Raw genomic sequence first — 26,018 nt, 5'->3', positions numbered from 1 at the left:
AACAGCTCAAATGCTCAGATGATTTCAAAAGAAACTTTTGAAGGTCCCCTGATTCTATAAATGAAAAGGGTGCTCAAAGCCACGCGTAGGCAGGAACCGATACTCTCATGGCTCATGGGAATAATGGACTAGCTAGAAGCCCTAGGGACTGGCTGTTGAAGTTTTACTGCCCACCAGGCTCGGGAGATCGGCCTTAGCACATACAAGGAGAGTAACAGATACTTTTGTGTCAAACCTAGAGCCTAACTAAGGACAGAACATCTATGAAAAGGGCACTAGAAAAACTCTAACCTTCATCTCTTAACAATGACAGGAAAAAAAGCTTGTCATTTTGGGGGACGTGTAGGGGGAAAAAAAGACAGTTTGAGAATCACATCTCCCAGCCTGGAACTCACACAAACGTAAGGTCAAATGTGTGATGTGAGACCTCCAGCGGAGTAATTGACATAGAAACTTATCTGGGACTAGGTGAACCCCTTTGTCAGATACAAATAAAAATGTATGTATAGTGGCACCTCCACAACCCAACATTTCCCCTGAAAAAAACCTAAAAATAATGTCTAAAATAATTACAAATCACATGAGGAAATCAACTGCCATGAGGGAGAGTTGGCAAATACCAAAGATTCTTATTGATTTGTTGTGATTTAACATTAGAGAAGATCTGGATAATACCTTTATAACATTCTCTCAGTTGCTCACATTCTAACACACTGTCTCACATGGACAAAAGAAGAATGCTAGCTGCAGCCCCAGAAATACCCCGGGGAGTGCATCACACGTGGGAGCGTCACCACTGTGTGTGCCATGGCAGGAACGTGCACAATTGCTGGCATGCTTCCTCGAGGCAGCTCCCGTATTTGCACGCTGCTCTTGTGTTATTCCTGTCTTCGTCTCCGCAGTTGGAGTGCTGTCCTGGCAGGCAGGGGCTGGGTCTCAGGCCTCTTTGGAGAAGTTCCTTCAAGTAATGCATGTTGATTGATTGCTCGAATGTTGGGCTGAGAATACTCTGGACACATTGGCCCACTAAGGTCATAACTGGGGTTAACATACACCGTCAATTCTGGTGCACAAACACAAAAATTAGATTTTGCAGTTATTTTCCTACCTCAGCAGCAACATAGTGGAACAAGCAAGAACTTTAAAATAATCTCTACCTGGAATAGTATCTTGGCCCTATCATCTACTGGCTGTGTAAATCTGAGCTTGGCCTCACTGATCCCTGCTTTCCTCATCTGCAAAATAGAGATTTAAAAATACAAATTAATTAAAACAAAAAGGAAAAGGCATCTAGTGCATGTCCTGGTTCATGCAGTGGATGTTCATTCTTTCCTCTCAAGGAGGAGGGCTAAATAACATGCCCAGGCACAGAGGAGAGAGAAAACATCAAAAAGGTGCCATCCGGTAACTGTGTGGCCCAGGAGCTGGCGTGTCTTCACTGCACCTGGTTTCCGCCCTGCGCTGGGCACACTGCGAGTGACTGTGAGACTGCCTGGGAGCTGCTCCTCAGCCCGACTCTGCTAGTCGGTCTACAGGCTTTGCTGGCCGGGCTCCCCATGAAGACAAGTGCCCCTTTGTGCCTGCTCTTCCCATTTTTAGAAAGATGACTAATGTGTTCTGTGTCAGTGAGAGCAATGCTGTGTAAATTCTGGTCCTTGCCCAGATCTATGACTATATTGCAGGAGCCTGCAAGGTTCACAGGGTGCTGGCACTTCCTGAGGTAGCGTCACCATGGGATTAAAAGCCTCACCTGGAGTGGCCTTCCCCTGTGCACTCTAGAGAGGAAGCCTCACATGTGGACAGGAACACCTGCAGAACACCTAGGAAACCGAGGAAACAAGCAAAGCTAAATTACACTCTTGTTAACCCTTCTTTTCCCCAGAAAAATCCCCTTTTTATGAAACATTAGCCAAGGGTGGTTGTTTTGTCTGGGTCGTGGGGAAAATCACTTTATTCTAGAAAGGAAATGAAGTGGCATTTCTTGGCAGCCAATTTTGAATTCTGCATTTTAAATCATTCAAAGTGCATCTGCAGCTGGTGGAAGATAGCAACTTATTTGAAGAGAGAAATGAGAAACTCATCAAAGAATTACACCTCCTTGGGGCGATTTTGATCATAAATAGGACAGATACCATCTGTCTACCATGAGTTCATTCATTCATTTGTTCATTCAGAAATATTACTAGGTGTATTCGTTGTGAGGGCCCTGTGCTAAGTACTCATAATATAAAGATAATAAGAAATAAAGATGGGAGAGATGCATGTGAATAATTAAAGTCACATGAGACAGGCACAATAAAACATTCATAAGCAGGCCAGGCAGGGTGGCTCATGCCTATAGTTCCAGTGCTTTGAGAGACCAAGGTGGGAGGATCACTTGAGGCTAGGAGCTTGAGACCAGCCTGGACAACATAGCAAGACCTGGTCTCTCTAAAAAAAAAAAATACATAAACAAAGCACAGTGATAGCCTGGAGTGCAGAGGGGAAAGAGTTGGGGCACATTTCACAAAGTAAAATCTTGACTTTGTTTTGAAGGTGAGTAGGTCTCCATGTACATCAATGCACAGAGAACAGCAAGTGTTAAACACCATTATGCATGTAGGGAGTTGCAATTAATGTTCTGTAATACTGGAATATCAGATAGAAATGAGAAAGCAGTAACAAGGAGTCATATCATGAGGGACATGGAATGCCATACTGAAGACTTTGGACTTCATCCTGTAGGTTACTGAAAACCATTAAACGCTGTTAAGTAGAAGAGAGGCTTGATGTGATCTGAGTTGCATGATAGAGATCAGGTTGTGTTATGGGCTGAATGTCTGTGTTCCTCCAAAATTCATATGTTGAAATCTAAACCCCAATGTGATAGTATTTGGAGGTGGGAACTTTGGGAGGTGATTGGGTCATGGGGTGGGGCCCTTATGAAGAGCTAGTTGGCTCACTTTCTGCCATTTGAGGATAGTCATGTTGTCAAGTCTACAACCTGGAAGGAGGCCCTCACCAGAACCTAACCTTGAAGACACTCTGATCTTGGACTTCAGAGTGCCTCAGAACTGTGAGAAATTTCTATTGTTTATGAGCCACCCAATCTATAGTATTCTGTTATAGCAGCCCAAACAGATTAACCAAGACAGGCTAGAATCTGGAAGAAGAATGGATCCTAAGTGATGAGTTAAAAGAGTATTGTAATAATCCAGTACAGAGACAATTAAGGCCCTAAATCAAATGCAAAGGAGGAGACAGATTGCAGGATTTGGTCACCATTGGATTAGAAAGTGAGGGACTCACAGATTTCAGGCCTGAACAGCAGATTCATGCAGGGAGATAACAAGTCAGTGTGGCTGTCCGGCATGTAGTTGGAGCTGTTGTTCTCAGCTCATTAGAGAGGTCTGGATGGCCAGATAGGTTTACAAGTCATCATGCAGAGTCCAGGTACATAATCCTCAGGTAGAATGAGATCATTTCCAAGGGGCACATACAGGGCAGAGGTTACAAATAGGCAGCCCAGAGCCAAATACAGCAGCAGATGCATTTGGTTCGGCTTGCATAATGCTTTGAAGTATTTAAATCCACTGCCAACGTTTAAAAGTCGAGTGATATAACAAAGAAAGAAAATTGAAAGTTCTGGTTTTTCTGAAAAATCAGATCTGGCGATGCTGGGCCCACATTCTTACATAGCAACAATTGGTATCTTGTTGCTGATCAGCCACTGACCCTTGAAAAGGGACCTCACGTTCAACACTCCTGTCTCCCTGTCCAGCTTCTCTCTGGCTGTTTGGCCCCTGAAGGCCTGAGTCTGCAAAGAGAGGGCTAGAGAAACAACAATAATCAAAGGACTTCAGTAACAGAATGCTCCCCTCAAAGAGGTTCACGTCCAAATCCCCAGAACCCAAGGACAGCTTACGACATGCAGCAAGGGGAAATCAAGGTGGCAGATGAAATTAAGGCTGCTCATCAACTGACCTTAAAATAGGAAGGAAGTCCTCTAGACGGCCCAGGCAGGTAATCCTGAAATTCATTAAAAGTGGAAGAGGGAGGCAAAAGAGGAGGTGACAGATGGAGGAACGGACAAGGCTTTAAACATGAAAGAGAGAGGTCCAAGAGCAGAGTCAGAGCGAGAGAGAGAGCTGTGACTACAGAAACATGGCCATGGAGATGCAGCATGAGAAAGATTCAACCAGCCGTTACCAGCACGAGCCACCGGATGTGGCCCGCCTCTGGAAGCTGGAAGGGGCAAGGAAATGTTCCCCACTAGAGTCCCCAGAAAGGAATGTAGCCCTGCCAACACCTTGACTGTAGCCCTGTGAGCCCTGCGTGGGACTTCTAACCTACAAAATTATAAGATAATAACTTTGTGTTGTTTCAAGCCACTAAATATTTTATGGCAGCCATAGAAAACTAATACGTGGCTGGTGGAAAAGAAGTAGCCCGGGAAAAAGATTGGGAAAAACCGGAGAGAAGAGAGAACCAGAGGGGGTGCAGCTAGAGATGCCCATTATCAACGAGGAGACACCATCCAACGACGTCAAATCCAGTTAAGAAGGGGAAGGGCGAACTGTATGAATGATCAAACCTAGGGACACATCGTAACCCCCAAAGACACTGGCAGAAAGACCACTTTCCAGGCTCCACCCCAGGCCACTGCTCTAGACTCTGATATGCACCCGGCTTTGGCAATCAGTGAATGAGATGAGCTGGTGTTTTATTGATTAATGAGCACTTCATACTTGCTGACTTAGCTCTCACTTTTAAGGCTCCTTGTGGCCTTTTAACAGAGGAAAATCCATTTTAAATTTAATGGGACATTTTATTAAAGCCATTTATCTGCATGATTTTTGTCCCTATGTAGATAACACACTCCTTGAAGGCTATAGGTGCTTGCCAAATATTTGCTGAAAAGATAAATGAAACGAATGTAACCGTCTGAGGGCTCTGTTGTTTTCCAAAACTAGCAGAATGAGCAAAGATCATTTCTTGCTTAAACTTCTATAAATTAAAGAATTCACATGTTTTATGCACATTCACTTGTTATGAGGGAGGGATCCTAATTTTCTCCTTAGATGCCTGGAACCCTCTGCTGCTTGTCAGCTCATCACAACCAGCCAGGATTAAGCCCCAGAGGGGCTCTTGGAACAGGTGACAAAGTACCTCCTTTCAAAGCCCCACTCCTAAAGTGATGCACCAGCCCAGATACAATGAAATCCATCTCTATCCTAATCCCAGACGGTGAGCAAATATTCCCAGGTCAATATCTGGAGAGCTAACCTCAGAGACTGGCCTCTGATACCTGTTGAGCTCAGGGCGCCAGTCTTGGTGGGGGAGGGTGCTGAACCCCGACAGCCATCCTCCTTGGAGTTAGCATAATTCTAAAGGTCAAAATGGGACATCTTGTGAGCACTGCACATGCGGGATGACGAAGGCCTGATCTACTTTGCCACGTGGGGCAAATTTCCAAGGAGAGAAGGTGTTGTGCTGCCTCAGTCCCGGTGCAAGAAAAGAATTCCAACCAACCTGTTAATGGAAGGCTAGAATTCCAAGCCAAACTTTCAGGCAAGAGAAAGAGCATGAACCAAGAGATCCAGGGGTAGAGTCTGGGGAGTTCTAAGGGACATCCTGCCCCCATGAGGAAGGGGGGGTCAATAACTGTGCAGATATCATAAGAGGGAGTGACAGTCCTATGTGCTTTCATGTCACTGATGTCAGGAGCAACTGTGACAACAGTGAAAGTCGGGACAGAAAATCTCAGGCAAGATGGAAAAGTAGGTCAGGGTGCTAGAAAGAAATGCCACAGTGAAGGAAGGTTTTGTTTTGTTGTTGTTTGCTTGGTTTTATTTTTAGGATTAAAGGGACTTGAGCAAATATATTATCCGAGGAAGGGAGAGACGTAAAACATGGGAAATGAAATGATCAAGGAAAAAAGATGGAGGTAAGTAAAGGCATGGGATCAATACGAGTCACAGATGGGGCTGGTCAGTAAAGACTAATATTTATTGAGCTCTTGCTGTATGCCAGGCCCTGTCCTAAGTGCCAGGAATAAACAACATAGGCAGACATAATTCTTTTGTTGTGAGGTCTACCGTCCAGAGGAGGTGTATTTTCAGTTCTCTTTACCTGTAACAGAAATCCTACCAGCTTGAGAGAATAAGACAACGGACCAGCCCATGTAACTGAAAAACTTCAGGCATGGCTGACTCCAAAGACTCCACAAAATGTTGTCGGGATCCTGTCTCTCTCTGTCTCCCCTCCTCCTCCCTTCCTCTGTCGCTCAGCTTCACTTTCCTCTCTGTTGGCTGCATTCTCCAGCAGTCCGCATTCATGTGGTAGCAAAAATGGTGCTCACTATCTCCATCATTATGGCCCTGAAGGCCCACGGCTTTGGTGAAATAACTAGCCTACCTCCCCCTGGCTCTGTCACAGTCTCTGGGTTGACTCTGATTGGCCCAGGTTCATTCTGACCCAATATCTGTGGCCAGGGGGCTGGAGCATTCTGCTTGGCCAAGACTGGTCACATGCCCAGCTCTGCAGCAGGAGTAGCAGTGGGGTCAATGCCAGCTCAGTCACGTGGGTGGAGAACGGAAGGTGATGGGGCCAAAAAGGCAGCTGGGGCTTCTTGGCCAGAAGAAGAGACACCAGGGAGGTGAAAGAACATGCATCCACTGCAGAAAGATTGATGCTGAGTTGAAGGGAGTGTCTCTTATAGCCTCAGGTTGGAGGGGGGAGGGAGGATTGGAGCCAAAGTGGACAACTTTGGAGAGAGAGGGGTGAGAACAGATCCTGACAGCCTGGGTCTCCCCAGAGAGGTGGACGCCAGGGCATGCGCAGAGAGGGTGGGAGCAGAGGTCAGCTAGGACACTGGTGGGAAAGGGTTAATGTTTAGAACTGCAGAGGAGGGAACAGGAGAAGGAGCTGACCAGTGACAAGAGGACTGTTAAGAGTTAACTGATTTTGAAAACCATGAATTTGTCATGGCCCTAATCTGCACAATTGTACAATTTTCTCCCAGGGCTCAGCCCTGAATAATGATAGCTATGGCCATCTGCGGAGAAAGGCACAGCGAGGAGCCTAATCTCCCTGCCCATTCTGGGCAATCAGGCTACAGGCAGATCCCCAGGAGTTGTATTTGTACGAGGGCCCTCCAGCCTCCTGTGAGGAGGGATGAGGAAGGAGAAGGCGGGCCTTTATGACCCCATGTTTCAGTGACACAACCCACCACATTGCAGGAAACCACCCACTGTGGACAGGAAACTCACTGGATGGCGTGAGAATGCCCAGTGCTTGGACCCCTCTTGGTCCCTGGCACCTGAGAGCTGAAGAACGTGCAGGCTGCACCTTTGGCTGGTACCTGACAAATGCTCCGTGGCCCCATCCCTGGTACTTTCCTCCACCTGTTAGCTGTCAACTGTCTTTTGTTAAGCTCCTACTGAATATCAGGCACGTTAAGCTTGATATCTCATTTAACCTTCCCATCACATTGATAAAGTCGGTATTATTACCCTAATCTTTCAGAAGAGGACATTGAAGCTCAAGATTCTGATAAACCTGCCCAAGGTGACACTCTAGCAAGGAGAAGGGCTGAGGTATGTAAAGGCTGTGCCCTTGTCTGTCACTTGCCTTCCTGTGTCCCATCATTGGAACGTCCTAGAATAGTGCTCTAGGATGAACCTCATTCTCTAAACTGAGATGTCCTCAAACATATCCTCAAGGTCTGTGAAAATGTTTTCCTCCTTCAACAAGACTGCACTGGAATTTCACAGCCTTTGCCTGGAGAACAGTGCTCACCTGTTGGGAGATGCCCACGCTCAGCCCTGCACACGTGTGAACAGGAGCTTTGGGAGTGAGGACTGGGCTTGCTGTGGTGTGGATCGCAAAGGACAGGGGCCACCCTGGCCAACCACGGCAGTGCCTTTGCCAGGGGTGCGTTGGGGAGCCAGTGTGAGCTGCCAAGTGGAGAATGTCAAGGACAATAATGGTTACAGCAGAAAAAACTGCCTTGACCTTCAACGGGCAAGGTCCAGAGGGCTCAGAGTTTCAGTAAACACTCGAGAGGCTTAGACCAAATGCCATGACAAGTGTCACCCACTTCCCTGCCTGCCTCCAGGACTATGGCAGCCTGGAAGAAAGAGGGTTGGCCAGTGCTGCAAAGAACATTACAGTTAAAAACCACTTCCACTTTAAAAAAAAAACTCTTACATACTGTTAGCAAAAGCCCCTCCAGAAAGGTATTATTAAGCTTATTTTACGGGGGCAGAAACTGAGCTTAGAGCAGTAAGTGTACACAACAGTATCTAGTAGGAGCAGAAATCAATCTCAGGCCTTCCAGTCCGGGACCTCTGCACGGAGCCCACTTGAAGCACATTTCCCAGCAGAACTGCAAGAGGTCAGCGTGGAGGTCAGTTGCCGTCTCCTTGAGTTATCTGGTTAATACACTTCCGTATCAATGTGCTATTTTCTCCTTCTGTAAACACAGAGAGTCAACAGATGTCTTACAAAGCAATATTCATTGTGAAAACTTGCACAGTGAGGCCAAGGGCTCAATGTTTCTCATTCAGCTGATGGGAAACTTTCCCTGACCCTCACCTCCAGAGGAGGACCTCCCTTCAAAAAGGTCACATATGTCATTTGCTTCCATTGCTGACGTGCACACAGGTTAGGCGTGTGGTTTTGAGCTTTGGTAATAAAGGAGGGAAACGGGCCTTTGGAAAGCACCACCTGTGTTCAGCAGCCCCGCCACACACAGGCCATCGTCTGGCCCTGCCCACAGGCTCTGCTTCCTGCACACGCTCCTTAGTGCCTGTCGGAGAAGGCGGTGGTGAACTGGCAGCACGTGGGCCAGAGTCATTGGCTGGTGTCATTTGCTTGACCTCCAAGGTTGTTTTTCTTTCCACAGTATTTTTTAAATGTTTAATTAATAACCAATATTTAACATTTGGGAAAGACCCTTAAAAAAATCAGATTTCAGACCCAACTCAATAACAACAACAAAAAAACCCAACCTGATTAAAAATGGGCAAAGAAATTGAATAGACATTTCTCCAAAGAAGTTCTACAAATGGACGATAAACACATGAAAAGATGCTTGACATCACTAATCATTAGGGAAATACAAATGAAAACCACAGTGAGATACCACTTCACACTCATTAGGATGGCTATCATATAAAACAAACAAACAAAGCAGAAAATAACAAGTATCACTGAGGATGTAGAGAAATCGGAGCCCCTGTACGTTGCTGGTGGGGATGTAAAGTGGTGCAGCCATTGTGGAAAATTTACTCAAAAAATTAAAAATAGAATTATGTATGATCCAGAGATTCCACTTCTGAGTTTATACTCAAAATAATTGAAAGCAGGAAACGAAACAGATATTTGTAAACCCATGTTCCTAACAGCATTATTCACAATAGCCAAAAGATTGTAAGCACTCCAAATGCCCATTGACAGATGAATGGATAAACAAAAAATATGCATACAATGGAATAATATTCAGCCTTAACAAGGAAGAAAATTCTGATATCTGCTACAACATGAATGAATCTTGAAGACATTATGCTAAGTAAAATTAGCCAGTCATTAAAAGGACAGATATTGTATGGATTCCACTTACATGAGGTACCTTGAGTAGTCAAATTCATAGAGACAGTAGTCTGGTGGTTGCCATGGGTGAGAGGAGGAGGGAATGAGGAGTTAGTGTTTAGTGAAACAGAGCCTCAGCTCGGGAAGATGAAAAAGTTCTAGAGGTGGATGGTGGTGATGGTTGCACAATAATGTGAATGTACTTAATGCCACAGAAGCATACACTCAAAAATGTTTAAAATGATAAATTTTGTTTTATGTATGTTTTACTATAACAGTAAATAAACAATTAGATTTGCATTTTTTCTTGGAAAAAAAAAAGAATGGGACTATGCAGCAATACTGGGCTTGTGTTTCCTTGGTCAACATGTCCATGACAACAGAGGAGGCATCTGAACAGGGCTCACATGAGCCCACATCCAAGCCAGAGATTACTTCCTCACCGAAGAAGCCCATGCACAGTGGAATCCCGGGAGAATTAAATGACAAAGCTTGGGACTTCCGTGTTATTTCTGGGAATGTGAGTTTTCCACCAAGGCTCGCAGGACTGCTGACTGGCCAGGTGAGCATTGATCGTCTAGACCACACCCTATCTATTTATCCGTGTGGTACACAGGTCTCGTTTCAGGTGAGACCCATGTCTTCTGAGCAGAGAACACCCTCCTTGCACAAGAGTGTTTTGCACTCCATTTATTGCATGCGCTATGTCTCACTGCAGCCTGGAGAGTCAGAAATTCTTCCATCAGAAACCCAGGAGCTGGCTGATGTCCCCCTGCAACACTGGGGTGGGCATCTCGGGCAAGGCCAGCAGCCCACCGCAGTGGTGCTCCCAATTGCACCGTGTTGCAGGAAGGATCCCGGGCAGAGTAGGACAGGTGGGTACCATGATTGGTGTTTGAAACCAGCACCAGATCAAAGAACAGGAGACAAAACAGCCAGGGGATATAGAAGAAGGAGGAAGGAAGAAGGAGGCAGCTCATCAGTTGGAATGCAGTTGCTAAATCAGAAGGACTAATCTGATGATAAATTGGAGGAAAATGATGAGTTAAACTAAATGAAGTAGAGTCAAGAATGAAGTTCAGGGGTTTCTACGGATGCTTCTCTTTGGACCTCAGAAGCACAGAGTACCAGCCTGGGTATTCCTGCCATGAGCAGGTGTGTGAGCATCCTCTGCCTGGGCAAGAGGTATCCCTGAGAAGGGGGAGAATACCAAACACATCACAGATTCCACACTGAAAGTCATTTATGGGATTTTAGTTTTCTGAAGGCCCTCAATACTCATTTCACTAATATCATAAAATTATTTCTTCAGTAGGCAAAGTAAATAATAGAATTATAAAGACAATTATAGAAAACTTGGACAAATTATGCAAACAACAAATTGTTACTAAGGTCTTGCTAAACCAACATTTGCTATTGTCCTAATCCTTATATCCGGTAGGTGCTAAGCATTCAGGGCCTAAAGGTGTCCATGATTACGGCAGGCGGACGAGTTTCCAACTGAAGGCTGATTTTGTCCATGGACAGACTTCCCACACCTGGTCTGATTTCCTGCAGCTGACTTAGTACTAGAATTTGTGGTAATAGTGTGCTGGAATGTCATATACATCTTCATATATTCAGCATTTGACTTTATTATTGCGGACCTCTTGGGATGAGGATTAGTTTCCATTTAGGCAGTTTTTCAATAGTTTTTGCTATCCTTAGCCCATTTGTATGAAGTTGTACATTTTTATGACATTAGTACAAATACATTGATGGGCACCTAAGCACTTTATTAATTGTAAACCCAGCCTACAGAAGTTTTCCTTCTTTCACTTAATATACCTTTCATTGAATGGAAAAACAAAATAAATAAAAGGCATTATATGTTAAAATTATTTGAAGAAAACTCAGTTGATGGATTTTAATCAATGTTAGTGAAGTGCTAATGTTTTGAGACACAAAACCAGAACCAGAAATTCTGTTAAGGCCAACAGGCTATACACAATAGGGAGAGTTGTGAACTAACAGTTGAATACAACTTAACCCAAACCTAGACTCCTCCAAATACTGAGCTGCTTCATTTACCTAACCAACAAATCTCAAAGGAAATTAGAATGGAACATGTTTCCTACTAACATTAGATGGTTTCTGGATAAATCAAGATAGAAAGGTATAATATATGTTTATGTACCAAGGAAGGCCAGGAATCGAGTACCAACTGGACAGCTGACACGTGCAGGGAATTTCACAAGGTTCTGAGAATGGTGAGGTGGAGATGAAGAAGGATGGTGGGTAGGGTGGAGCAAGCAGTTCTCTTGTGTCCAGTGTTGTCTGGTGCACCCACAGGCTGAACCCACTGGCTTGTCACTCACTTGTCTACTTGTCTAGTTTTAGTAAGCTCTGTTGCATGGAAACTCACACAAAATGTGAAGTAGGAGCCTTGCAAACCAACCCACTTGCCCTGTTTTTATTACCTTTACCACATTGCAAGGTGAAATTCTAAATTTAGTCCCGTCTTTTGGTTTCCCAGAGAAGTTCCAGACAATCGCAGAGAAATGAACTTTCTCTTGCCTCAGTGGGAGGCAGATCTGCCGGAAGTCCACAGCCCAGAGGTTGGATCTTCTCCAGGACAGTGACTAATCTAGGAGCCATTTATGAAGCTGTGTGTAACTGCTATTCCCTTTATCTTCACTTAAATTCCACAGTACAACCTTGCATATGGGAACTTTAAAAAAAATTTTTTGAGTTTTACATAAAGAAATGGTTGGTAGCTGTTTCCAGACCAATCTATCTGCCATTGTAGAAAACTTCCCTAAGAAAAAGACATAATCTATCTGACATCTTTCATCTATCTGCTCCCCTTTCTCCTTTCTAACAAAAATACCACTGTGGTAAAACTCCTTTTGCATCAATCCTAAGCCTGAAAAGCCATCTGCTAATGCACGATGCTGGTACTTTCCTGTGACAAGAAAATGAACAATTTGCTGTGCTGTGTTTTTTAAGTGAATGAAAGCAATTCCTCACTTTTTTTTTTCAGAAATAGCAAAAACAGGAAGAGTTCTAGGAAGATTGCGAACATTGCCAATATGTGGACATCTCTATATATTTAACAGGAAAAGGGCATTTGACCCTTTCTTCACACCACTGCATATGCAGATTCATGACATTGTTCCTGTTTTATTTATTTGCCGTCTTTCACGCATCAGATTATAAACCAACACTGCACTGCAGCCCTGCCAGAAAGTGTCTCTAATTTAATAAAGCATATCAGAGGTGGCTGTTCAGTTAAGGGCATGGGATCTAGCGTAAGAAGATCTGGACCTGGGAGCTGTGTCCACGACCTACTCGCTACAACTTGTTATTGACGCTAGCTAAGTCTGCTTCCTCGTCTGTAACATGGGCATAGTAGTAGTACCTTCTTCAGTCTCTTCACCTATAGAAAGGAAATGTTAATGTTACATGCCTCACTGGGTTAGTGTGAAGATGAAATTAAATTAATGTATGCAACATGTGAAGCATAGAGTGTGATATAAAATGGTCACTTAATAAATGGTAGTTACAAAGATGATGACAATATGAGGATAGTGTCAAGAAAATGCTGTTCAGCTTAAGCTGGAACATAACACCAGCACAAAGTGCAAAGAGCTCTCCTCTGGCCAAAGTACACAGTCTCTCTTGACAAATGCTTAAAATCCCTTGCTGTAGTGAGCCTAAACTACATTTATTCCACTCTCAGTACTCACTAGTTAGTTCTATACTCAAATGCCCATAGGCACAATGTATTCAAATTAGTCATCTTAACTCTTGTTCCCCTCATGTGAACCCTGCCTTTCTTTCCATATTCACTTCGTGTTACCCACCCTTCCTGCAAGCCAGCACCCTGCATTGGCCCCGAGGTCTCCCTAACCACTCCATCCCCAAATACGCCCCAAACCCATCGTCCTCACCACTCCTTGGCCACTATTGCCTTGTATCCAGCCTCTCCCTCTCTCTCCTGTACTGCAATAGCCTCTTAGCAGTACTTTGCCCCTAATCTCTTTGTATTCTCCACCCCTCCACACACCCTTACTGCAGTGATCACCCTAAAAAGTAACTTGCTCTTGTCGCTTCTCTGACTAAGCCCCTTTAATACCTCCCCGTCAATAAAAGGATTATCTCCAAACTCTTGGCCAAGCGTACAGACAGCACAGGCTCTCGCCCTTCCTTCCCATGCCAACCTCGTCCTGGCCCATCCTTCATGATTGCCCACATGCCAGCAATGGGAAACTGCTTATAAGCCCAAGAGTACTGTGAGAGCCAGACTCCAAGATGGCCCCAGTGATCCCTGCTCCTGTGGTCCACCCTTTTGTGTGGTTCCTCCCACACTGTATCTGAGTGGGTCCATGTGACCAAGAGAATGGCAAAAGGGAGGGCATAACACGTGCAAGATTAGGTTACAAATGACTGTGGCTTCTATCTTTCTTTCTCTTGGATTATTCTTAGTGCCATGTCAAGTGAGCAGTTCTAGGGAGAGACCCATGTGGTGAGAAACTAACGCCTCCTGCCAACAGTCACATGAATGCGCTTAGACACCCCTTCTCCGGCCCCTGCAGATGACTGCAACCCCAGCAAACAACTTGGCTACGATTTCAGGAGAGACAATGTGGCAGGGCTGTCCCGGATTCATGACCCTCAGGAACTGTGTGAAATCTTAGACATTTATTGATTTAAGCTGTTAGGTTTGGGGGGTATTTTATGACACAGCAATAGATAACTGAGACAAATCTCATCTTCATTTATACCTCCTTTTCCCCATGCATTTCTTTATGCATGATGCATACCTACCATCCATGGTGCCATGGCAGCCTTAGGTGAGCGGCCACTTACTCTATAAAGCTATCCTTTTCTCCCCACCACCCTGTCTGATCTGTCATTCATGTTTACATTGCATCTGGTATTTACCTCCACTGTAGCACTTGTCACATTGTCCTGTGTGGCAGACTGAAGAATGACTCCCCAAGATGTCCCAAAACCTGTGAATGTTACCTTATATGACAAAAGGGACTTTGCAGATGTGATTAAGGATCTTGAATCTATTGCATAGCAATGTGACCATAGTTAAAAATAACAAATTGTATATTTCAAAATTGCTGAAACAATAGATTTTAAATGTTTTCACTTAAAAAAAAAATAAGTACAGTCATGCACAGTATAATGACATTTCAATCAACAATGGACCACATGTAAAATGGTGGTCCCATAAGATTATAACACCATATTTTTACATACCTTTTCTATGTTTAGATATGTTTAGATACACAAATTTTATCACTGTGCTACAATTGCCTATAGTATTCAGCACAATAACATGATGCACATGTTTGTAGCTTAGGAATGATAGGCTATATAGCCTAAGTATGTCGTAAGCCATACTATCTAGGTTTGTGCATTCTCACAATGACAAAATAGGACACCTCTCTCAGGATGTATAATATCTCAGTGGTCGAATGACTCATGACTGTATGTGAGATGATGGCTATGTTAATTAGCTTGATGGAATCATTCCACAATGCATATATACACCAAAACATCACATTGTAACCCCCCAAATATACACAATTATTTGTCCTGAGGCAGAGAGATTATTGTGGGTTATCAGGGTGGGTCCGTTATCATCAAAAAGATCCTTATAAGAGCAACGCAGGAGGAGTCAGAGTGAGAGGGGAAGGCCAGTGATGATGGAAGCAGAGATTGGAGTGATGAGCTCTGAGGATGGGAGGAAGGCCCACAAGCCAAGAACACGGGCAGCCTCTAGAAGCTGAAAAAAAAAACAAAACAGATACTTGCCTAGGGCCTCCAGAAGGGACACAGCCTCTTGGCACCTTGATTTTAGCCAAATAAGATTCATTTTGGACTTCTGTCTTCCAGAAGAAGAAAATAAATGTGTATTGTTTTAAGCCACTAGTTCATGGTAGTTGGTTACAGCAGCAATACAAGACTTATGCATCCTGTAATTGTTTGTTTCCCCTTCGCCACACATACACACTGGACTTTAACTCCTTGAGACCATGTCACATTTCTCTGTTTATTCTCAACACCTGAAACAACGTCTGGCATATGTCAGTGCTCAATAAAAATGTGTTGGTTAGTCAAATAAATGAGCTAGTTTAAATCCTTCAGGCTATAGTTTAAATATTTCATGATATAATCAAACATAATGGCTTCCTTCAAACAAATTATTCCCCTGGTGAAATGTCATTAGTTTCCTTAGATCCAGACAGATTCAGAATTCCTGTCTAAAGGAAAAAAGTATCTCAGAGGCTTTTCCTTGTAGCAAGAAAGAATGTTGGAGATTATCCCCCGGATGTGACTCTATAGATTATTTCTAGAGTAGATATTTCTCTCCTTAAGTGCAAGACTTAAAAGAGCATGAAAATGTGGGCAGAGTCCAGTGAAGCAGCACAAATACTGCAGAAGTCAAGGGCTGGTGGCCCTAAATTTCTGGTCAACAGCATCTGATCTTATTGTGGGTGCATCCACTCTTCCCTAACCAGCTGTCAGACTGTGAACAAGCACTTATCCTCAGTTCTTCCACCAGTATTATTAAGTGGTTGATTAAGACTCATTCAGTATTTCATTCAACAAATAGTTACTGAAGACCTACTATGTTTCCAGGTACAGTTCTAGACATTGGGAGCACAGCTTAAACAAGACTCCCTGCCCTTGTGGATTCTAAAGGGGAAATTAGACAATGAACAAAACAAATAAGAAAAAAAATACAGTATGTTACATGGTGACAAATGCTATAGGGGAAAGTAGAACAGGGAAGGGGGGCAGTGAAACTGGGAGTGGAGGTGGGTGAGGGATCAATTCAGTTTTCAGTAGGGTGATCAGGGAAGTCTCCACTGAGAAGGTGATATTTCAATAAAGCCCAGAGAGGTGAAAAAAAAAATCCAGATAATTGGAAGGAAGGTTTTCTAGGAGTGGAAATAGCAAGAGCAAAGGCCCTGAGGCAGGAGCATGCCTGGTGTTCTTATATGCTCGAGGAACAACGAGGAGTCGAGGAGTCCAATGTGGCTAGATTGGCGTAAGCAAGAGCAGGAGTGAGCAGGAGACAAGATCAGGAGAGCTTTTAGGGAGGGACCCAATACTGTAGACCAGCTTAGTCCCACAGAGATATAATGCCAGCCACAAACATAAACCACAAACATGAACCACAAATTAAATTTTCTAGTAGCCACACTAAAAAAGTAAAAAAGAAATGGATGAAATTATTTTTAATAACATATTTAATTAATTCAGTATATACAAAATATTATTTCAATGTATAATCAATATGAAAATTATTAATGAGATATTTTACATTCTTACGTTCAAGCTAAGTCTTCAAAATCTTCAAAGGGTGTATTTTATATTTCAATTACGCCTGGCCACATCTCATGTGCTCTAGAGCCACGTGCAGTCAGGGGTTACCAGCACTGCATAACTGCAGAGCTTGACAGGCCTTTGTAAGGCCTTTGGTGGCTTTTTACCTTGGAGGAAATACAGAGACATTAGAGGGTTTTGAGCACAACAGTGACAGGACATATATTTTAAAGGGCCCTTTTGGCCCCTGTGTTGAGATAGACTACAGGGGCGAAGGGAGAAGCAGAGAGACCAGCGGGAGGCTATGCTTGCAATGCCCACAAGCAGTGGCAGCCCCCTCTGTCATGGCAATGGGGGCCATGGAAGAAGTGGCTGAGCTCAGAGCATACTTCCAAAGTGGCACCAACAGGTCTTCCTGACTGATTAGATGGGTCTTGAGAGAAAGAGGGGAGTCAAGAATGAAGCCAGTGGGAAAAAAAATATTGTGGATGATTTTTAATCACTTGGTCACAGCAATTAACTTTTCTGAGCCCAAGTGTTCTTCTCTGCTAAGTGGAGACAAAGGTGTTTCAAGAAGAAAAACCCTAAGTAGAGAAGCCCTAAGAAAGAACATGCCAGGTCTGTCCAGGGAAGAACAAGGAGGCCAGTGCAGCTGCAGCGGAGCAAGTGAGGAGGGAAGTAGCGGGAAGCATGGTTAGGAAAGTGACGGGAGGGAAGGCAGTGATGTAGGAACTGTGTCGCTCTTTCTACAACTTCAGGGTGCACAGGGGACAACGAGTAAACTCACCAAGGAACAAAGCCTATGCCACTGGGTTGTGGTTAAAAACTCAGCTTCAGACGCTTCCAGGCCATGTCACAGATAAACAAAGTTGGATATTAATTCTAACAGTGACAATGGATTTTATTCAGTAACTACTGACAGTAAGGGAAGGGCTGAGCTCCATTCAGATTGGCTCCAAGGTGGCTGGATGGTCTAAAGGGGACAGGGGTGGGGTGGTGAGTGGGGGTTCAGTAGAGTCAGGGAAGTGGAAAATTACAAAGATTGGTCAGTGCAAAGTTAGGATCCTATAGTCACAGAGACTGGGAGAGGGGGCCCTATACTTCCTAATGATTCCATTTCAAAGGAAGGGCTTTCAGGTCCCTGAGAAGACACTCCTGCATTGTAGAAGATACATATACATCTCAAAGGGAGAGAGGGAGAATTCAGAGTGGCAAGCCTTTTTTAGTAATGCTCTTAGAAAGGCAGGTTAGGGGCTGAGCTTTTCTAGACATGAACTCAAAAGGTGTTTAAGTTTTCCCAGGGATAAGGCTTGGGCTGCTATAAGCCATGGTAAAGTACAGCCAAGTCTCTCTCTCAGTGCTGGGTGAATGAAAAGTTCACGTCGAGAGTTTTTGCAGTTCCCAGGCAAAATGATCTATTTCTGTGTCTTTTTCTTCTTTCATTTCTATACATTCAGTTTATCTAATATATATGTAGAAGGTGTAGACAATTTGAATAGAGAGTTCTTTTGATTTGCTCCAAAATGAGAAATTGTGCAGAGGTCAATCTGCTGTGAAGGTAATGAATTTTAAGCTTTAGGATCCCTCATTTTCACAGGCCTCTTCCAAGGGCCTCTATACTTAATTTTGTATTCATACTGTGATTTTCTCTTCCTTAAAGAGAGTCTCTCTGAATTATATAAGTTTTAGGACCAAGAAAACCTGGATTTCCCCTTACATAGGAAAAACATTCCATCTTAGACCTATCCTAGGAATAAAAATGCCGGACTTAAGTAAAAGTGGGGGAGAGGCTTGGACACACCTGTCTGTTAAGCCATACATGACGAGGGCCAATCATATATACTACGCGGAAAAGCAGCCAACACCTACTCAGCTGCTCTTTAGAAAGATGAAGTTAAACAAAGAGGGTTATGTCGGAAGATTTATATGTTTGTCCTTCCCAACGTAGCTGGTCATAAAATCAGGTGTGTTGCTTTTTTTTTTTTCCAAACATAGACTTTATTTTTAAAGCAGTTTTAGGTTTACAGCAAAATTGAGCAGAAGGTACAGAGATTTCTCGTGTATTCCCTGTCCCAACATGTGCATTTTCAACATCTCCCATTTCTAACATCCCCCACCAGAGTGGTATATTTGTTAGCACTGATGAACCTTCACTGACATATTATCATCCGAAGCCCATAGTTTACATGAGGGTTCACTCTTGGTGTTGGGTTTGACCAAGTTTATGATGACGTCTCCACCATCATAGTATCATCCAGAATAGTTTCACTGCCCTAAAAATCATCTGTGCTCCACCTGTTCATCCCTCCCTCCTAATCCCTGGCAACCACTGATTGTTTTACTGTGTCCATAGTTTTGCCTTTTCTAGAATGTTGTATAGTTGGAATCCTATAGTATGTAGCCTTTTCAGACTGGCTCCTTTCACTTAGAAATATGTGTGTATACTTGTCTTTTCATATCAGATGTAGCATAGCTTATTTATCCATTCACCTACTGAAGAACATCTTGATTGCTTTTAAGTTTTGGAAATTTTGCATAAAGCTGCTATAAACATACCCATATGAACATTTTTGTGTGGACATAACACCAAGGGAGCATGATTGCTCTATTGTATAGGAAGAGTATGTTTAATTTTGTAAGAAACTACTAAACTGTATTTCAAAGTGGCTGTCCAATTTGCATTCCCACCATCATCAATGAATGAGAGTTCCTGTTGCTCCACATCCTCCCCACCATTTAGTGTTGTTAGTGCTCCAGATTTTGGCCATTCTAACAGGTGTGTGGTGGTACCTAACTAGTGTTTTAATTTGCATTTCCCTGATGACATATGATGTGGAGCATCTCTTCATATGCTTATCTGCCACGAGTATATCTTCTTTGGTGAGGTGTCTGTTAAGGTCTTAGGCCCACTTTTTAGTTGGGTTGTTTAATTATTGTTGAGTTTTAAGAGTTTTAAGAGTTCTTCATATTTTAAAAAACAGTCCATTATCAGATGTGTCTTTTGCAAATGTCCTACCAGTCTGTGGCTTATATTCTCATTCTCCTGACATTGTCTTTTGCAGAGCAGAAGTTATTAATTTTAATGAAGTCCAGCTTATCAATTATTTCTTTTAGGGATTATGCCATTGGTGTTGTATCTAAGAAGACATCACCATACCCATGGTCATCTAGATTTTCTCCTCTGATATCTTTTAGGAGTTTCATGGTTTTGCACTTTACATTTAGGTCTGTGATTCATTTTGAGTTAATCTTTGTGAAGGGAGTAAAGTCTGTGTCTAGATTCACTTTTTTGTATGTGGATGTCCCATTGTTTCAGGACTATTTGTTCAAAAAAACTATCTTTGTTATATTGTATTTTTTTTTGTTCTTTTGTCATAGGCTATATTTAAGTGGGTCTGTCTCAGGGCTCTATTCTGTTTCACTGATAGGTCTATTCTTTTGCCAATACCACAGTGTCCTGATTACTGTTGCTTTATAATAAGCCTTGGAGTTGGATAGTGTCAGTTCTCCAATTTTATTTTTCTTCAATATTGGCTATTCTGGGTCTTTTGCCTCTGCATATAAACTTTAGAATCAGTTTGTCAATATCCATAAAATAGTTTGCTGGCATTTTTATTTGGATTTCATTGAATCTATAGATCAAGTTGGGAACAGCTAACATCTTGACAATATTGAGTCTTCCTATTCGTGAACATATATCATTCCATTTATTTAGTTATCCTTTGATTTCTGTCATTAAATTTTTATAGTTTTCCTCATATAGATTTTGTACACATTTTTAGATTTATATCTAAGTATTTCACTTTGGGGGGTACTATGTTTTTAATATCAAATTCCACTTGTTCATGGCTGGTTGCTATGGCTTGAATGTGTTGCCCAAAGTTCATGTGTTGGAAATTTAATCCCCAATGCAACAGTGTTGAAAGGTGGGACCTTTAAGAGGTGATTATTTCATTAGGTCTCTGCCCTCATGAATAGATTAATGCCATTCTCATGGGAGTGGGTTTCTGATAAAAAGGATGAGTTTGGCTCTCTTCTCTCTCTTCTCTTTTCTCCTCTCTCTCCCTCCCTTCCTCTCACTCTCTCGTATCCTTTTGTCCTTGTTCCTTCTTCCACAGGAAAATGCAGCAAGAAGGCCCTGTCTAGATGTGAGCCTCCCAACCTTGGACTTCCCAGCCTCCAGAACTATAAGAAATAAACCTCTGTTCTTGATAAATTACCTAGTCTTGGGTATTCTATTATAGCAGCAAAAAACACACTAAGATACTGGTATATTAGAAAGCAATTGACTTTTTTATATTAACCTTGTATTCTTTAACCTTGCTATAATTGTTAGTTCCAGGAGATTTTTTGTCATTTTTTACAGATTTTCTGTATAGGTGATCACATCATCTGCAAACAAGGACAGTTTTATTATTTTCCTCCCAATCTGTAGTCTTTTATTTCTTTTTCTTGTCTTGTTGCATTATCTAGGACTTTTGGTATGCTATTGAAAAGCAATAGAGAGAGGGAGCATTTTGCTTTGTTTCTATTCTTGTGGGAAATGGTCCAGTTTCTCATCATTAAGTTTAATGTTATCTGTAGATTTTTTGTAGATATTCTTTATCAAGCTGAGGAAGTTTCCCTCTATTCTTAGTTTACTGAGAGTTATTATCATGAATGTGTTGGATTTGTCAAATGCTTTTTCTTCATTTTTGATATGATCATGCGATTTTTCTTCTTTAGGCTTTTGATGTAATGGATTATATTAATTGATTTTTGAATATCGAATTAGCCTTGCATACCTGGGATTAATCCCACTTGGTCATGGTGTATTATTCTTTTTTATACGTTGTTGGATTCAATTTGCTAATATTTTGTTGAGGATATCTACATCTATTGGTCTATAGTTTTCTTTTCTTCTAATGTATTTGTATGATTAGGGTAATTCTGGCCTTGTAGAATGAGTTAAGAAGTATTCCCTCTGCTTCTACCCTCTGAAACATATTTGTAGAGAATTGGTATAATTTCTTCCTGTTTGGTAAAATTCACCAGTGGCCCTATATGAGCCTGGTGGTTTTTGTTTTGAAAGGTTATTAATTACTGATTAAATTTGTTCCATAGATATAGGCCTATTCATATTGTCTATTTCTTTTTGTGTGAGTTTTAGTAGACTGTGCCTTTCAAGGATTTTGCCCTTTAATCTAGGCTATCAAATTTGTGAGCATAAAGCTGTTCACAGTATTCTTTATCATTTTTTAAATGACCTTGGTATCTGTAGTAACATCCCCTCTTTCTTTTCTGATATTAATAATTTGTGCCCCCTCTTTTTTTCTTAATTAGCCTAGCTAAAAGCTTATCAATTTTATCGATCTTTCAAAAGAACCAGATTTGGGTTTCATTGATTTTCTCTAATAGTTTAGTGTTTTTCATTTTATTTATTTCAGCCTTCATTTTTATTATTTCTTTTCTTCTGCTTACTTTGGATTTCATTTGCTCTTCTTTTTCTAGTTTCCTAAGGTGACAGCTTAGATGACTGATTTTAGATCTTTCTTCTTTTCCATTATACGCATTACATTCTATAAATTTCTCTGTAAGCACTGGTTTTCTCATAATTATTTTTAAGAGACGGGATCTCCTTCTGTTGCCCAGGCTAGAGTGCAGTGGCACAGTCATAGCTCACTGCAACCTCAAACTCCTGGGCCCAAGCAATTTTCCCACATCAGTCTCCTGAGTAGCTGGGACTACAGGCACGTGCCACCAAGCCCCACTAATTTTTAAAATTTTTTTTGTAGAGACAGGATCTCACCATATTGCCCAGGCTGGTCTTAAACTCCTGGCCTCAAGTGATCCTCTCACTTTGGCCTCCCAAAGTGCTGAGACTACAGGCATGAGCCACAGCACCCAGTCTCACAAATTTTGATAAGTTGTGTTTTCATTTTCTTTTAGTTCAAAATATTTTAAAATTTTTCTTATGATTTCATTTTTGCCCTGTGTGTTATTTTGGAATTTTTCCAGCTACCTTTCTGTTATTCATTTCTAGTTTAATTCCATTGTGATCTGAGAACAGAGAATGCATGATTTCTTTTTTTTCTTTTTTTTTTTTTTGCTTTTTCTTGATTTGTTGAGGTATGTTCAATGGCCCAGGATGTGGTCTGTCCTGGTGAATGCTCCAAGTGAGCTTCAGAAGAATATGTATTCTGCTGTTGTTGGATGAAGTAGTGTATAGATGTCCAATATCTTGTTGATTGGTGGCATTGTTGAGTTCAACTATGTTTTTACTGATTTTCTATGTTCTTACTGATTTTCTGCCTGCTGGATCTGTTCATTTCTAATAGAGAGATATTGAAGTCTCCAATTATAATAGTGGATTAATCTACATCCCCTTGCAGATCTATTAATTTTTGCCTCATGTGTTTTGATACTCAGGTACATACACATTAAGGATTGTTATGTCTCCATTATGCAATGCTCATCTTCATCCCTGATAACTTTCCTTGCTGTGAAATCTGTTTTGTCTGAAATTACTACTGGTGAATCATCTTTCTTTTGATTAGTATTAGCATGATATATCTTTCTCCTTCCATTTACTTTAAATCTACATGTGTATTTATATTTAAGGTGGATTTCTTGTAGACAACATACAGTTAGTTCTTGTAGTTAACACACAGTTAACTCTGACAAGCTCTGCCTTTTAATTGGTGCATTTAGATCACTGACATTTAAAGTGATTATTGATGTACAGCCATGAACCACCTAATGATGTTTCAGTCAATGATGGATCACATGGACAATGATAATCCCGTAAGATTATAATAGAGCTGAAAAATTCCTATCACCTAGTGATGTCATAGGTGTTACAGTGTTGTAACGCAACAGATTACTCACATGTTTGGAGTGATGCTGGTGTAAATAAACCCACTGTACTGCCAGTAATATAAAAGTATATCATATATAATTATGTGCAATACATAAAACTTGATAATGGTAATACATTACGATGTTACTGATTTATATATTTACTATACTATACTTTTTTATCATTATTTAGAGTGTACTCCTTCTACTTGTAATAAAATGTTCACTGTAAAACAGCCACAGGCAGGTCTTTCAGAAGGTATTCCAGAAGAAGGTATTGTTATCATAGGAGATGCCAGCTCTATGTATGTTATTGTCTCTGAAGACTTTCACAGTGATATTGATGATTCAGACCCTATGTATGCCTAGACTAACGTGTGTGTGTGTGTGTATCTTAGCTTTTCACAAAAAGTTTTAAAAGTAAAAAAATAAAAATAAAAATAGATAAAAAGCTTATAGAATATGAATATAAGGAAAAAAATTTTGTACAGCTGTACAATGTGTTTTAAGCTAAGAGTTACTACAAAGAGTCAAAAGTTTAAAAAAATTAGATGTTTATAAAGTAAAAAAGTTACGGTAAAGCTAAGGTTAATTTATTATTGAATAAAGAAACCATTTTTTAATAAATTTAGTGTAGCCTAATGGTATAGTGTTTATAAAGCCTACAGTAATATACAGTAATGTCCTAGGCCTCCACATTCACCTACCACTTCACCAATCACTCACTAACTCACCCAGAGCAACTTCTAGTCCTGCGAGCTCCATTCTGGTAAGTACCATATACAGGTGTACCATTTTTTTATCTTTTATACTGTATTTTTACTGTACCATTTCCATGTTTAGATATGTTTAGATACACAAATACTTATCATTGTGTTACAGCTGCCTACAGTATTCAGTACCTGTTATGCAGGTTTATAGTCTAGAAGCAATAGGCAATATCATCTAGCCTAGGTGTGTAGTATGCTGTACCATCTAGGTTTGTGTAAGTACACTCTGTGATGGTCATACAATGATGAAATTGCCTAACAATGCATTTGTCAGGACTCATCTCCATCATTAAGCAACACATGATTGTAGCTGGATTAATATTCACCGTATTTATTACCATTTTCTGTTTGTTTCCTTTGTTCTTTGGTCCTATCTTTCCCTTCTACTCTTTTTCTGTATTTTGAAGTTTTGTTGTTGTTTTTTGTTTTGAGACAGAGTCTCACTCTGTTGCCCAGGCTAGAGTGCCATGGCGTCAGCCTAGCTCACAGCAACCTCAAACTCCTGGGCTCAAGCAATCCTCCTGCCTCAGCCTCCCAAGTAGCTGGGACTACAGGCGTGCGCCACCATGCCTGGCTAATTTTTTATATATATAAACATATATATATATATTTTTTTAGTTGTCCAGCTAATTTGTTTCTATTTTTTTAGTAGAGACAGGGTCTCACTCTTGCTCAGGCTGGTCTCAAACTCCTGAGCTCAAATGATCCGCCCACCATGGCCTCCCAGAGAGCTAGGATTACAGGCCTGAGCCACCATGCCTGGCCTATTTTAGAGTTTTAATTGAGCATTTTATATTATTCTATTTTCTCCGCTTTTTGAGAATATCAGCTGTACTGCTTGTTTTTTACTTTTTTGGTGATTGCCTAAGAGTTCACAGTATACATTTACAATCACTTCAAGTCCACTTTCAAATAACACTATACCACCTCATGGGTAGTGTGAGTACCTTATAAAACCAAAAAAAATCTAATTCCTCCCTCCTGCTCTTTGTATCATTGCTGTCCATTTATTCATAAGCATATATATTATATTATATATACTTATATATAATATTATATGTATCATTGATTGTATGTAATCAAGTACATTGTTCTATTTTTATTTGTCACAAACTGTTTTCTATTAGATCTATTAAAAATATGAAAAATAAGTTTTATTTTACCTTCACTTATTTGTTCTCCAATGCTTTTCCTTTCTTTGTGTACATTTGAATTTCTAACTTATGCTATTTTCCTTCTCTCTAAGGAACTTCTCTTAACATTTCTTGCAAGATAGACCTACTGGTAACAAATTCCCTCAATTTTTATTTATCTGAGAAAGTATTTCCCCTTAACTTTTTAATGATAATTACATAGGGTACAGAAGTTTTTCCCTCAATATTTCAAATATTTCATTCCACTCTCTTCCTGTTTGCATGGTTTCTAAGAGAAGTCGAATGTAGTTCTTACCTTTGATCCTCTGTCTGTGGGCAAGATGTTCTTTTCCTCTGGCTTCCTTCAGGAGTTTTT

At 41.3% G+C, this 26,018-nt stretch overlaps 1 long non-coding RNA gene across 1 annotated transcript; it reads right to left on the bottom strand.

Annotated features, from left to right (window-relative positions):
* Positions 1-588: 588 nt before the first annotated feature.
* Positions 589-26,018, bottom strand: LOC123634694. Its single transcript, XR_006733985.1, has 4 exons — positions 25,959-26,018; positions 1,751-1,820; positions 1,158-1,235; positions 589-1,063 (listed from the first exon to the last, which is right to left on the bottom strand). It is a non-coding gene; the product is annotated as an uncharacterized LOC123634694 (long non-coding RNA).

This window comes from Lemur catta, chromosome 3 (assembly GCF_020740605.2).
Source record: "Lemur catta isolate mLemCat1 chromosome 3, mLemCat1.pri, whole genome shotgun sequence".
Taxonomy (NCBI): domain Eukaryota; kingdom Metazoa; phylum Chordata; class Mammalia; order Primates; family Lemuridae; genus Lemur; species Lemur catta.
This window is presented reverse-complemented; position numbering and strand designations above follow the sequence as displayed.